Source organism: Malaya genurostris, chromosome 3, assembly GCF_030247185.1.
Source record: "Malaya genurostris strain Urasoe2022 chromosome 3, Malgen_1.1, whole genome shotgun sequence".
In the NCBI taxonomy this organism is placed as follows: Eukaryota; Metazoa; Arthropoda; class Insecta; order Diptera; family Culicidae; genus Malaya; species Malaya genurostris.
This window is the reverse complement of record NC_080572.1, coordinates 253,443,516-253,459,704: the sequence shown is the minus strand read 5'-3', so window position 1 is coordinate 253,459,704 and position 16,189 is coordinate 253,443,516. Positions and strand designations below refer to the sequence as shown.

At 37.7% G+C, this 16,189-nt stretch overlaps 1 protein-coding gene across 3 annotated transcripts in view; it reads right to left on the bottom strand.

Annotated features, from left to right (window-relative positions):
- Positions 1–14,373, bottom strand: part of LOC131438098 (protein FAM133) — a 176,277-nt gene extending 161,904 nt beyond the window's left edge. For 2 of the 3 annotated variants that reach the window (XM_058607900.1, XM_058607902.1), the window contains exons 1-2: positions 14,302–14,373; positions 12,977–13,064 (exon numbers count right to left, since the gene is read on the bottom strand). The gene's annotated coding sequence lies outside the window, so the exon portion shown is untranslated. Of the gene's footprint in view, positions 1–12,976; positions 13,065–13,573; positions 14,210–14,301 lie in introns of those variants that run through there. The other variant, XM_058607901.1, reaches the window with a different exon arrangement.
- Between the last annotated feature and the right edge of the window lie 1,816 nt (positions 14,374–16,189).

Sequence of the window (16,189 nt, the reverse complement as noted above, 5' to 3'; positions counted from 1 at the left end):
AACCATCCAACGTTTAACGTAGAATAGACCGGTCAATCTCGGCCGTTGTAGGAGATCCAGAATGAGAATTGACCAAAAAAACCCGAAGGGATTAACATGGAGTCAGACAAACTCTCCCATAAAAATGATGTATTAGAGTTTTGGGAATACGATGGAGAAGCATTCACGAAAGCTATTAGTGTTTTGTTTTGGTGTTTTGTCCTTTGATTAACATGAATCTTTCCGAGCAACCGAGAAATTTAGTTGAAACACTTTGCATGTCATTTTTCAGCCATGAAAGCTATTTTCCGTTTTTGATACATTTCGTAGTTTTGTATTGTTTGCGAAAATGCCACTTTTGAAGAGCGATAAATAAGTTCAGTGAGTCAATCCTGTCATCAATGAAATTACTGTACAGAACCCTGTAATTGACTCTTTCTGGGCCGTCTCAGGGTTTCCACCTGCACATGCCTCGCCCGGCAGTTTCGGGCTTAGGAGAAGCTGAGGGGCTGTCGGACTTATTAAAATTCGTTATGACATGAAATAATCAATTACTTAGCTAATCAGCCTAACGGAAGACAGATTGGAAATCTCTAGATGGTAACATGAGATAGCGAAAAAGTGAAAATAATTAAACAACTAGAAAAGCAGCGTGAGCTAGCAAATGCCACAAGGGCTTATATTGAGTGCACACATTACATTTAAGGTGACATTACATTTAGGGCTTATATTGAGTGCACACATTATATTTACTGCATATGAGAAACCTGTTCTGATACTGAGTGCTGCGCATAATGGCTCCGGAATTTTGGTCCATACGCGAGTGTACTTCGGATGCGTATTTGGTCAAGCGGGTTTAGGATCGAGCGAACTTTTGGCGCCAATTGTCAACTGTTGATGAAATCTTGATCCAATATTACACACCAATAAGCAGAATGAAATTTTCTGGGTGGCATGGTATACTATTCGTGAGCTACATCGACCCATGATCAGCGACAAGAATTCTTCACCTTATTCTCCAGTTTTGGATTTTCGCACAATTATCTGTTTCCAAACCTCGAACAATGAAAACATTTAACTCACGCCAGGAGATCTTTGAAGCTGCGGAGAAGTGTTTTGTCAACCTTACGAAAAACACTTTTCAATGGCCTTCGAAAAGTTCGAATATCGCTGGAATAAGTGTATCAATCTGAAGAAGAACTGCATAGAATAAAACTAAAAAAAAAATTAAGGACATTTCTTTAATTTCCAACGGGCTCACTTTTCACTCCACCTAGTAAAGTGAAATCCGCACGTCAGTTTTGCGTATCTTCTTGCCAATTTAAGCAAATACAATTCAGGCGTGAATAATGAATTGCAATGTATTTTTTCCGCGTTTCCGTCGATGAAACATGATGTATTTTTATTCATTCGGTAAGCGTAATAACTGACTGACTGACTCTGATACTGTCCATAGGAATAAACCTTCATCAATGACGCCTTTATACCGCTAGTTTGAACGTCCTTGTACAGACGACTTGTCTCTTATATAAAGAAAATATTCATGCTAAATATTGACTCTGTATAATTTGTTGGCTTAGTTCCAAAGCTGCTTCTCACAAATTCATCGACATATCGACATTTCTTCGAGTTCCTGGTGGCGCTAGGAAAGTTATATCCCAGGGATGTTCCCTAAATTTATTTGCTCCCGCTTCCCACTCTACTTTGCATGAACTCGATCCTTCCCGGGAGAAAATCCATTTCGTCGTGTCGGCGAAATTGTAAGTGAGTCAGTATTTTCCTCTTCTACTCTTGACGGTTACGCCCTCAGGACGACGACTGCTCCTACTCGAGCGTCTGTCATTGACTGAGAATCTGATTCCACCGGCAGCGAGGTAAGTATGGGGTTCCGAATACGAAACGATTTTTCCCGCTTCCTATTATGCTAAGAGAAACTCGGCGACGACAACGACGACGACGACTGGAAACTTGTACCCTTCCGGCAAATGAATTCTCTATTGCCCTGTTTGCATTCACCCAGTTCCGCAAACGACGCTCGGCATAGTATTTGTTACAACGACGGCGCAGCAGAAAAAACGCGAACGAATGAAAAACACATCTATTCCATGCGGGTTTGGTAGGATCGTCGTGCATTGGAGGAAGGTTGAACGAATCCGCTATTTAGAAAATTGAATTTATTTTTAATTTTCGATCAGTAATTTCATTTCTTGCACTGTCAGCCCAGGTCTGCTTTTGGTATCGATTCCCGCAGGGAGTTTCGGTGTTGCTTTCAATTTACGTTGGATCCCTTCGGAGGATGGACGGCACCATGCTGTGATTATTGGAGACGACGAAGTGGCGTCGCCTCTATGCCTTGAGAGTGATACGAGCAATTCTTTCGAAACATAGAAATTGGTTGTCGAGTCATCGCCAGATTGGATTAAACGAGCATCAATTTGCTAAACGAATATTATGCCATTTTGGAGACAATAAATTCACGGGAACAGAAACAAGACGGGCACGCTGGGATTGGATCCAACAGTTCGGAAAAGTTTTATCAACGACAAAGTGTAAAAAGTAATAAAAAAGAAACGAGTTCTAGAGTTGAATTTTTAGTTAACCACGCTCATCAATCCATAACTTCGAGATCGTTGCTCAGAATAAAGATTAGGATTACTTTCCAAATAATCTGAGACTCAGATATGAATTAGGAGCAAACTAAAAATAAATTTGATGCGTCTCTATATTGACAGATTTATTCTTATTAAGAAAGCGCAAAAAAATCGTCACACTTCATATACCATCCTTAACATTACTGAAAGTATACCTCACAATATTTGCATTATGAAAGAGACCGAAGTTTCACTAAAATCTAATGTTAGATGAAAATAGAACAACTCACTTTATATTTTTTATATTATTTAATTCACCTCGTTCAGAAAAAAAAAGTTTCTCATCTACTGGTCCATTTTCTGACAGCATTCAAAATGGCATCATATTAACGTGTTTTTTCTGTAGTCTATCGTGATTTGTATGATTTGGATTCATTAGTCCCATGAAAAAATAACTAACATTTTAGATTCGTTTTTTAATCATGATCAATCCCATCAGCTTTGTTCTCAACTAGGGCAACTGCTCCCGCACCCATCTCAGCTTCACCATTCATCTCATGTAGGAAAATCATTAGTTAGAGTAAGATATACCAGCTCTGTTCAATACGTTGGCTCAAAGGATAAAATGAAAATTGGTGCAATCACATCGAACTTTTTGCATCACTAAAACAGAAGTATTGCAAACTTTTCTGTTAATTTTTCCATTAATATTGCTTCTCGGGGCCAAATCAAACATACATTGACCGATGACAACGTAATTCGTTGATTTTAGGTGGAATAATTTGCTGACTCGACTAATGAGATGACTAATTGTACAATTTCCCTTCTGTTTCTTCTGGCCTCTTGAATACAAACCTGTAACCGCCTCGTTTACCCGGTCTACTGAAAGCTAGGTTGCTTTGCTCTAGTTTGGTCCGAACGAGCGGTAGCGAAGTCGGACAGCACATGAACCAAAACGACGCGGCGTAGCCGCATTAGATATTTTTTCATTTTCACTTTATAAACGGAAAATACCACCTTCATTTACCTGGTAGATATACCTATGCACTTGCTTTGATGCTTAGTAGCTAATAGTCAACAAGTTTTCTTGGGAACTACTTTCTGAGGTTCGTGAATCAATCTTACAATAGTACAACAATCAATCATTATTCAAGAAGTACAATGGTAACAGATCGGCTGAAAGTTCGTATCGTTTCTATGAGAGGGCGCCACTAGAATTAAATCCATACCATTTTCAGTTAGTACCAACCTTCAAAAGATACGTGTATAAATTTTACAGCTGTCTGATTATTAGTTTGTGAGATATTGCATTTTGAGTGAAGCTACTTTTGTTATTGTGAAAAAAATGGAAACAAAGGAATTTCGTGTGTTGATGAAACACTACTTTTCGATGAAAAAAAGTGCCGCCGATACCAAAAAATGGCTTGATGAGTGTTATCCAGACTCTGCACTGGGCGAAGCAACAATTCGTAAGTGGTTTGCAAAATTTCGTACTGGTCATATGAGCACCGAAGACGATGAACGCAGTGGCCGTCCAAAAGAGACTGTTACCGATGAAAACGTGAAAAAAATCCACAAAATGATTTTCAATGACCGTAAAGTGAAGTTGATCGAGATAGCTGACACCCTAAAGATATCAAAGGAACGTGTTGGACATATTATTCACGAATATTTGGATATGAGAAAGCTTTGTGCTAAATGGGTGCCACCAGAGCTCACAATCACAATGTCACAAGTCGATGAAAACCATGCTGAAATTGAACGAATTGAGCTTCGAATTGCTCCCTCATCTACCGTATTCTCCAGATTTGGCTCCCAGTGACTTTTTCCTGTTCTCAGACCTCAAGAGAATGCTCGCTGGTAAAAAATTTAGAAGCAATGAAGAGGTAATCGCTGAAACTGAGGCCTATTTCGAGGCAAAGGACAAATTGTACTACAAAAATGGTATCGAAAAGTTGGAAGATCGCTATAATCTCTGTATCGCCTCTGATGGCAATTATGTTGAATAATAAAAACGAATTTTGGCATAAAAATGTGAATTTCTATTAAACGATACGAACTTTTCAGCCGAACTGTTAGATCAACAAAACGGGCGTTAACGCTATCATCTTTCGTTTGTCTTTAATTTAAATCAATTCTAATTACGATTTCAAGACGTTTTCAGGATTCGGCGAAATGACCCTTTCGGCGAAATGGTTTTCGGCGAAATGGCATTCGGCAAAATGGCTTTTGGCGAAATGACCCTGATCCCCTTCGACTAAACTGCTGTGCTTGAAAAAGCGTGTATTGAGATGAAATTGTCCTCCAAAGCTGAACCGGATGGTACGTATTCCTTCATTATTATTAAAAAAATAGTGCTCATAGTGTCTTCTAATTCCACGGTCGATATTAGGAACATTTCAAAATATTTGGGAAAAAATCACTTATTTTCCCAGTTTTCAAGAAGGCTAATAAAGCCGATGTATCCAATTATCGTAAGATTGCGGTAGTATGTGCCGTATGTAAATTATTTGAAACTATAGTTCTTATACTATAGCAACAACTACATTTCAAAAACTCAACACGGATTTACGCCAAAACGATAAATTACAACAAACTTACTGTGCTACACTTCTTTCATAATTCGATCTACGAGCACGAGCACGCCTACAGGTTGACACTGATTTCACTGCGGCCTTTGAAAAAAAAAACACCAAATAGCAGTAGCAAAACTCACTAGACTTGGATTCAGTGGATCGTTGCTAAATTGGCTCATCTTAGTCTAAATTGGTCATCTCTAATTGATCGCAAAATTTCAGTGAAAATTGGAGACTTCATTACAGTGCCTTTCACTGTCAACTCTTGAGTTCCTCAAGGCAGTCACCTAGGACCATTCATATTTTTACTCTACCTCAATGATCTCAACTTCATATTGAAAAGCCACAAACTATCCTTCGCAGATAACTTCAAGCTAGTTAAATGTCAAGAACACCCTGTACATTTGCAATCGCAGTTAGACTTCGAAAGATTTTTTTTCTAGGGTGGTGTGACTGTCAGTGACATCTGTGCCAAGTGTCACGTTAACATATTCATTAGGGTCTATCTCTCTGAAGTATTAAAAGTGAATCGATGATTTTTACTATGAGTGAAATTATTGAACAAAAAATTTCCATTAAATTTTATGTGTGGATCAAATTTCTGGTGGCGAAACGTTCAAAATGTTGTAAAAGGCCTTCGGTGATAATTGTATGTTGCGAGCAAGTGCTTTTGATTGGTACAAGTTGTTCAAAGAGAAACGAGAACGCGTTGACGACGAACCACGTCAAAGCATGTCAAAAATCGAGTATGTATGGTTGTGAAATACGTTTTGAACGTTTTATACCATTTTTGTACCATCAATTAAATAACGGGTTAAAACTTTTTAAAATAGTCACCCTGTTATTCGGGATCCGAATGTCGGATCCCGATTTGAAATTTTTTTTAATATTTTTGCATCGTCACTTGAAGCGGTAGTTGCATCTGAATGGAAGCAAATAGAAATTCATGATTAAGTCCTTTCGTATGAATATGAAATTGTGAATCTCTGTCAATCCATCTATGAGAAATTGAATTCCATTTTGAAGTTTCTGACTACCATTTCCGATACTTCCGGGATGACCTAGAAATGTATGAAACGCTGAGGTCTAGTTTTATCTCGGATTTTTTCTTCAAGAAAATCAACTCTCTGGAACTTCTATCGAAATCACTGGAGACTGGAGTTTTAAATGAAAAATCAGTTACCAAATGTAAATATAAACTATTCAGTATGTAGGGTGAAGGTACCTCCATTCGTATCCGTTCCTTTAGCTAGAGTGAGATCTGCTGTCTCTGTTCGATAGGTTGACTTCATTCCCAAGTATCAAATGTAACTTATTGAAATTTCAAGAGGTTCTACACTTGTTTTAGAATAGTTTTTTATGTTAGATATGATCAAAAAGATTTTTAAATATATTAAAATCGGTTGTGCAACTTATACCTGTTAAGTTTTACGATAATACCGAAAAAATCACTATAGAACAATTTTAAGTATATCTAAAACAATTGTGCAGCAAATCACCAACTTGCCCACGTTGCACTAGTAGTTATAGAAGCTCTGCCCAGCGAAGGTTTCTTATTTTATTCAAGATTGAAAAAAAACTTCTTCACAGAATCTTCTCGTGATATTTTTGAAAATATAAGTAATATGAGAAAGGCATCATTACACCACTAGGTGGATTAAAAAAGGGTTTTCGTTATAACACCAGATCCGGAAGTTTCAAAAAGTTGTATGGCATTTGGTATAAAAAAATGGATTTGGGAAATTCCACGTAAACTCCCTATCCTTCATTAGACTGCACAGAAATTTAAATAAATTACATAATCAGCATTTAATTCCGAACAAGACAATAGACTATCAAAGTGATGTTCAGGTGTACTGTTCAATTTGTTGCCGTCCTCATTGTGGAGTTTGTAGCACTCTTTCATTATGATAAAACTATAAAAAATAACAATTGGAAGTATTCTACCTAAACCAGGATCACTTAGATTTTCGGTCACGGCTGACGTCGAACCTAAGGCGAAATATTCTGTGGAATAAAATGTTATAGGTTCCTGTATCGAATGATTGCATCTAAACACTGATGCATCGATGCGATGTCCGTATGTCTTGCTATACCCCAAATCTGACGAACCTTTCTCGGAGAAAAAGCTCCATCATAAAACTGGGCACCAAGATGATGAAGGTGAAATGGTTCTATTAGATGATAATAAATATAAAACAGGTCGTAAAATTGGGGTTTTATGTGCTCGAAATATGCAGTTCGCCGTGTTGTCGTTCGGTTCTGATGGCCTTCAGCACGGGTGATTTTTGTGTATGTATATATTTTTTTTGTTACCGCAATGGATCAACCTGAACGAAACTTCCTGAAAAGGCATCTAAACGAAGCATGGATGTGTGCACGGTGTGTGTGTGCGTGTTTGTGTTTAGTCCACATCACATCATATTTCTACTCCTTTCTTGCTTGCCTTGCCTGATGATGCTTCCATGGAACCCGAGCGTGTTTGTGTTTTAATGCGCAATAAATTGAAACCAATGTTTTTCCTCCGCACTTTCACCATTCACCCACTAAGTCTGTGTTCTCTAGGTGCACGTACGCGGAATGCGCCGGGTAATACGCCGGCGTGATTGAGTTTTTTGTAGTTCGGTATGCTCAGTCTTCGAATAAACTTTGCTGATAAATAAACAGTGTCGTGTGGATGTTTGAAAAATAACGTTGAATGTATAGTGCGTAGGTGTAACTATTTTTGAAAAAAAATCGATCAGAACACCCACGAGTCATCGGCATCGACACGGATTGAACAATAAATAATGTGCGTCCAGTGCAAAATTCCCAAAAAAATTCATTTCTTCGGCACACCCCTATCGAACGGCGAACGATTCCTCTGGTAAGCGGGGTTATCTCGCGACCGCGAAAGTAAACAAAGAACAGAACAAAGTTCTTGTCTGATCAACTCACCCATTCGTATCGTGCAGTGGCTGATGTTCGCTTCAGGCTATTACATCCCGCTAGCTGTCGGCACTTATCCCACCCGCCCGTAAATGCGCCACCAGGGCAATGAAGGGAGGACAGCACCTCAATCGGACTCCAGAAGAGCAGCACACAACCAGATTGATTCAATGCTAGAATGATTTTTCTAGGTATCTTGTACAAAAGCATGGATTGAGAAGCTTTGGTTGGAATGTTTGCATAAAGGGTACTGTAGCCCAGTGTGGTTAGAGTACTCTGAATGTGTACCGTACTGCACGTGCCTTGTTTCATGCCAGCATGAAGGACTGAAATACTTTCAGAAGATTAATATTTAGAAAATAATATTACACGCAATTTAAAAACTTTTTAAAATAATTAGCTGCCTATATTCGCATATCTGTCTCATATCGATTTTAGCTATTTTGACGTGAATACGTCTTACTTTACTATGAAAAATTTATCCTCTGAAAGACGATTGTTGTATCTAACGTATCAACATAATTTTTGCTACATGCCATTGGAAATATGATCAGCATTCTATGATAAAATTTCCAGTTGTATGAAATAACCACAAATATTTCAAAATTAAAGTTTTCTAAAATGTATGCTATCAGTGAGTATCAATCCTCATGATGCATGTTTGCCTTTCTCGTGCCTGAGACGACTGTTTTGAGGTAGTAAGCGACATTCAATTTTTGCCATATATATTAGGTAGGTACCAAAGGTTAACGTTTGATATAAGGAGTGTATCGAAAAGTAGTTAGCAACATTGATTATTGAATAAAAAAGCGAAAAAAAAACATATTTTGACATCAGTTTTCGATATATTGTAGAAAATTACATTTTTATGCATTTCACTGATTATATTAAAGAAGAGAGGAGGAGCCTTATGCTTTCTGTACAGTGGCAGCATTCTCTTCTTCAAACATTCTTCCTCGTGCACCTTGGCGTTAATTATGCTCTTCGTGAATAAAATCGACGACCGCAAACCACAGGGAGCTCCGAACTTTGATCCGTTGAATCATCCAATGTCACCAAGTGTGCAGAATTTTCTTTCGCGTTTCCGGATCAATTCGACTCATCATTGAGACGATAAACCGTACCGAAACCAATCGATTGCGCAGCTGTTATTGACATGTAAACAAAATTGTCACCGCAAAACACGATGCAAAAAAATAAGCCATTTCAGAGTAATAACTGTTTGAATGTTGCTAACTACTTATCGATACACTCCTTATTTGACTGAGCAGTAAGTGAAGCAAGTGCATCATTTCAGTTAGTTAAGGTCCAGAGCTCAGTTCCAATTACAGTATCAAAAATTCAGTTTCTAAATGCAGTTTCATTTTCAAAATTCAGTAACAGATACAGAATCAAGTATTCAGTCCTGCTGAGGAACAGTTTTGTTTTGTGCACCGATCGCAGTGTCAGTTTCGTTTGAAACAAGGGCAATTACATCAGCATTCAGCTGCTGGTCGTTTGCATTGGTGCAAAACACATCGAAAAGTAAACAACGACCTTTCAAGGGCTATAAATGTTTACAAAAGTACTATTAGGATTACTTATCTGTTGAAATATGCAAATCGGAAGTAAGAATAAGCAATTTAGTGCACCGTTCTTAGTGCGAACCTCGCACCAAATAAGAGTAAGCAAAACCAACATTCAGCTGCATTGCTTTCGAGAAAAATGTAACGAATAGTGTTCAATATCAGAGACAATTTCACAATTCGGAAAGCCTGAAATTGTTGCATAGTGAGAGTTCCATTAGTTGAAATATGCGAATCCAAAATGAAATAATCAAAATTCAGTATGTTGCTATTTGGCAAGCCTTTAGGACCCCCCATTTGTGAAATGTGAAATGCAAACTAAATCACGTAAATGGTAAACCCTTCACTAAAATTGTTTCAGGATTGAATCAATCCGCACTGCGAGCAGTTTTGCTATGGGACGTTCGCATTGCGAGTGCCCCTTACAACAAGAGCGATTGCGCCATCCAGCTTCTGGTCGTTTGCATTGTAGAAAAATGCACTGAAAAGTTTGCCCTTTTTATGGCTATAAATGTTTACAAATTTACTATTAGAATTACTTATCTGTTGATATATGCAATTCGGAAGTGAAAATGATCAGTGGAGGTTTTCAGTCTGAATAGAAAATTTTCGCATACTCTATTTTAATTACATCTACATTAAATTATAGGAAATAGACAGCATCGACGCTATTCTCACAAATCCAGACAATAAAATAATCAGTTTGGTTTCTATTCCAGTTCCAGAATCTAGGTGCACAACCAATCAACTTATGAGAACAATTATCGAGATTTAGAAGTGTGAATAAGGTATGTCAGATTTTTTGCGGATTCATGCCATACAATTATATCTCTGACATTACCCACCCTTCTCTTTGAGTTAGCATAACGGTGGATGAAGACTATCCTTAATATACTTCCAGAAATTGGAATAAAAATTGGGGGCTTTGTTCAACCAAATGTGGAAAAACTATCAACTCTTGTCTTTCCCGTACAGAAAGTATCATAGCATATCAGTTCCATTTAGTGAAAATTTCATTAATTTAATATTTTGAAATGTTAAAATATTAGTGACGTATTTTCTTTTTGAATGTGTAAAAAGCGTTAAAAATTCAGCGTTATGTAGCATAAAATATAAAACATGTTGGAAATGAAATTGGAATTGTCTATTTCTCGAGTATGGGCAGTAAACATCTGTTTAAATTATCTACCATAATAAAATTCAGAGTGACATGCTACTTGAGACATGTTACTGACCCCATAGCGCCATTAACTAACACTCAAACACACATTACTAATCCCCCCACTTAGTAGTTTTAAAAATTTCAACCTTTATGGTGCTTCTGGATACGAAAGGTTCCTTTTACCACAAGCAGTGTTGGTGATTGCCGAAAATTTGACAGAAGCTGCTATATTGCTATCTATATTGTATACAACATTTTCAATCCGGTAGAAGATGCCACAAGAACTCGAGTCTCTCAATGCATGAACCGTGAGAGAATTTTGCTACATTTCTTCGCTGAACTTATTGAACTTATTGCTCTGATCGAAATCGCTACAGTTAGAATGGAAGTGTAAGGTATTCAAAAATCTTTAACCGTAGCGAGAACTTGTCCGGGCTATGATTGGAAAAAATTAGCGACGTTAAGAAAACCAATGAAAAATCGAATAGAAACGAAAGATTAACGGTAGAACAAGAACAATTCCAGAAATGGAACTTTTCACACGTTCTCAGTTTTATAAAGCATTTATTTTGCGCGGATACGTTTTGAAAAAGGGCGTATGTACTTTTGCATGCACTTTCTTCAAATAGAGGTAACTCAGAAGTTGTAACTTGTACAAAGATGGTGTCCAAGAAGAAGTTGTAGGAAATTGATAGGACACCCTTAAAAATATCTACACTATGAAAAAAATGAATACTTTTCGAAAATTTGAAAAGAAACCACTGAAAAGCTAAAATTAAAAAAAAATTATCACATTTTCGAGCAGATTTGATTAGTGTGAATTTGAAAAATGACAAATTGGATAAAAAATTGTCAGACACCAGAATATAATTTTACATATTTAAAGAATTAGATTTACTCATAATGACCTTTCTTCTAGAAGCAGGCCCTCTCAAGATATTTTGACATGAAAGCTAAAGAACCCGGGCTTTTGTAGATTTGCGCCGTTTGTACAAGTCGAACGTTATTCTAAATTTAAATGAACAGTTATTCTAATTGAAATATACAATTTATATGCCATAGCTGTAGTAGGATCGTGGCATCTAGTCATGCAACGGCCCTGAACGCTTAGTCAATTACGGCATCGGAATGTAGTATCCTGACATTGCATTTTTTATGTAAATTTTGCAGTTTTTGATCTTTTTAATTAGAACATCATTTTTAAACTTACAGGAATTTTTATTTGCTTGTAATACGTACAACTATTACATACACATGAATAATTCTAATTTGAAGTACAAAGTACAAAGTGTATCTCCATTCTAAATATATAGAGTGTATATAGAGGATAGTAAGTACTACAGAGGTGTGCGTGTGCGTCTGATCTGTCTTCCTTTGCTAACGATAATTTAATTCGAAGAACCATGTCACAGTACGGAGATGTTTTTCCCATTGAAAAGGATTTCCCCCGAATTCCTGAGAGGCGTGCGTTTTTTACGCATGCGCTTAAAGAAAGCAATACCTTCTTATGTAACATTCGGTCAGGACACCAGGCTCCCATTTAAATCACTGGTTGCCTACGACAATCAGCTGACTGCATGTCAATATGACCAGCGAGTTATCCACTAATGGTAAGCCGTGCTAAAAAATAGAACAAGAATTTGTCTGTATGCAAGGACAATTGAGCTACTCCTTTACCGGTCTCAAACAATTCCAGTACTTTTGAGGCATAATTTAGCAACAGTAAAACACTCTCATCGACAAAACCACCACCTACACCTACTTAAGCTAAAATGACAGATAAAACCACATCTGTAGGACAGATTCAATGGACGAGGACATTAATAGTAAACCATTGTCCTCTTTTAGTTTACTGGATAGCAATCGAAGCGTAATGTGTTAAATAAATTATTAGAAAGAATTGATAAACAAAATAGTCAAAATTACATCAATTTCTTTTAGGGGTATTGCTTTTTAGAAGATTTTTCTGCTTTTCTAGCAGCCCATCGGGGTTCCATAGAAAATTAATCTTCACCAACTTATCGAAATGCACAAATTTTATCATGCCTGTTATAAGCCATTACAAACACCATCACGGGGCAGTTACGCTTCGGTTCGTTTTTATTTCATCGACGGTTCCGTTCGGTACACGGAGTACGCCTGAACTTTGTAATAAATATGAAGTAATAAATTTACCTTCTTATGATTCCTTCCTCGAATGGTGCTGTTGTACTGAGCGGGATCAGCAGTAGCGAAGCTTCTCGGACAGTAGACAGGAAGAACTCTGCAACAATAAAAGAAATCACGAATCACAGCTTAACAACTGAACATTTCTTCTTTGCAACAGCCATAGGTCACAGTTAGGCACAGGGTTGCACGTAATACTTTGGATCATTAACAAACAAAAAAAAACCCTTGACTCTTTATCAACGGAGTGGCACTGCGCGACGTCGGTTCTATCGCCTTATAAGATTTTTCTTTATCACTTTATGTTTGACAACAAAAAGCGTTGTAAATCACACCAAAATATTTTTGCTGTGCAAGGACCCTTAATCCTTGTTATCTAGGATTATTGCTAGATTGTGCTGTTTTTTCAAGTCGACAGATAATTTGCGAAAATCTAGGGAATAAAAACATCCGAAGCAGAATCGTCACGTTAACAATTAAGTTTCATTTTGCTGTTCCCTTCTTTCAGCGCACTCAAGTTTTATAATTTTCTAGCATTTTCTTTTCACCGGGTCCTGCCTGACGAATAAATATAAATTGACTGCGGAAATGCACCACAAAACGTACATCGTTTAATATTCCCGCTCTTGATTACAATACTTCTAGAAAACCATATTTGAACTGTTCCCGGCTCTCAATGCTTAACATAGAATTTCTTTTATTGATTTTATTGCACTCAATTGAAATCAGAGATCATTTTTACGGTTTTCTCTTGAACTTTTCTTCGTTGTTCGCTCAACATTTCTTTTCATTCTTGCTTCATCAAACTATCCACGACGAGTACACAAACCTGCTCCTGAGCAGGGCAACTTTTCGATTATATTCACCAATTATATCAATTGAGACCAGTTTACTCTTCACGCTTCCCCTACCCAATTACCATCAGTGCCTATTACTTTCAATTACGAGCAGTCATGTCGGCATGCCCTACACTGTTCGCCGTCAGAGGATTGGTATTTCCTTGAACTCTCATTCGTATTATCAAATCAGCCATGTCTCGGTATCGGAACTATGATTTTCAACGTCTAACATCTCCATCAGTGGAGCCCAACCCAGCACGGATGAAAGATCGGATGCTGCGGGGATTTTCCGCATCCCACGCTCACACTTGGCCGAAAAAGCCTCCCACCAGCGGACACTAGACTGCACAGTACTAGTAAAGATAAAAAAAACAACTCTCCCGCTATCGAAGCCCACTTGTGAGGAGTAGATCCGATCTACAAAATGACACTCCAGAGATTTCAAATCCAAGATAAGAAAAAAAAATTATTACTATGAAGCAGAATCTCACTCACTAATGAAAACACTCTACGAGGAGCACAAAACCGCCGCGGTAGATCAGGACGATGGCTCAGACTATTATGAGGCACGGAGTCTGTCCAATGATCGACATCGGCGTTGTTTTATGCGCGTTTGCTCTCTCCCTCTCTCTCTCTCTGTCTCGTTTGCCACTTACTCCGACAGAAAGTATGCTTCTCTCGATGGTACATAGTTTGCTTTCTACGTGCTCTGCGTTATGTTTTCTCCCGGAGATACACACTTTCATTCTCTCCGTTCGTCGAGAAACATATAACCTCGCAGGCGGTCGACGAAAGTATGAATCTTTGGTCAAGGTTAACCTTTCTTTGATGCCGTGCTGGAATAATATTGCATTTATCGCAGGCGTGGCATATTCAGTTGAATGTTAGAGATAAAATCGAAGCTGTCTGATTCATTTGGGTTTGCAGTAAGCTGAGAATTTTTCGTTGTTTAGTAATTTATAAGGCACCAAACTGACTTAGTTACTTCGGAAACAAGCTTCGCGATTTTTCATACAAATTTCGCAGAACTGTCACACATAGTTTTGTTTCTGTTGTTTCGACATTTGACAACAATATTCTCATTTAGGGGTTACCCTAAGTTTGTGCTTTGGGCACATAACCGTTTTTACGTTTCTTCACGTTAACGAAAAGTAACAATATTCTGATGAAACAGACCTCGTTTAATATTATCTCGTGCTGTATTTTAAGTCAAAATATGGCAAATGTGTCAAATAACGTGAAATCGCGGACAATATTGGTTATGACTTTTTACCTGAAGCAAGGGGAAAAAGTGCGTAAAAGTGGGAAATTGGGTACCACATGAATTGGACGAAAATAAGTAGGTATATGTGAAAAGCTACTAAAAAGATACAGAAAGAAGTTATTTTCGTATCGGATTGTGACTGGAGATGAAAACTGGATTTGCAGTCGAATTTTGGTTGCAAAGAAAAGAAGAAATCGGTAAGAAATATTTTCTTAATTTGGAATTCCCATCAAGTTCAAGGAGAAAGTTTTTTTGATGCCGAAAATAATTTTCCCTTCAACACTTTTGCGAAAGCATTTCAGAAATGAAATTTACCTAAACTTTTAAACAGTTATTACGTAGGATCAATGGAGGTCTTCTTTGGGCTGGTGCTGCCGGCAAAAAACAAGCCACTGTCAATTTTTGAAGGATATTAAAAATCCGTTCGTAATACCGGATGACAACTTTGAGAAGCTATTTTGAATGTTTGGCTGAAGTAGTTTGAATGTTGGGCTGAAAAGTCTCGGGCCTAACACAGAGAACTTAATTTTATTCATCAACGAAACCTCCATCAAGAGCAACGCAATCATTCCAGCGCCGCTCGAACATATCAATACCACTTTTGTAGAACGATTTGGCTTTTGCCTCAAAATTGGCCTTAGTGTCAACGATAACCTTTTCGTTCGTGTGAAATTTCTTGCCCACGAGCGTTTTTTTTTTTTCAGATAGCTGGAAGCCAAATCTGGTGAATACGGTGGATAAGGTAGAAATTCAAAGTTCAATTCATGTAGTTTCGCCATTGTTTTTATTGACTTGCGCCACGGTGAGTTCTCTTGAGGAAACAAAATTTTTTTCTTTGCTATGCAGTCGTTTCTTTACAATTTCAGTCTTCAAGCGCTCTGATAATGCTATATCGACTGTTGTATTTTCGTGCGCTTTGGACGAGGTTCACCTGTTGATGTCCAGTCAGATGACGACGATTCCGGAGTGAAGTGATGAATCCATGTTTCATCCATTGTCACATAACGAAAATTCCATGTTTCCATGAATCCATGTTTTCATCCATTGTCACATATAAAAAAATCCGGTTTGTTACGTTTAAACATAACAGCTAACTAACGCAACTTCACTTTTCGATTA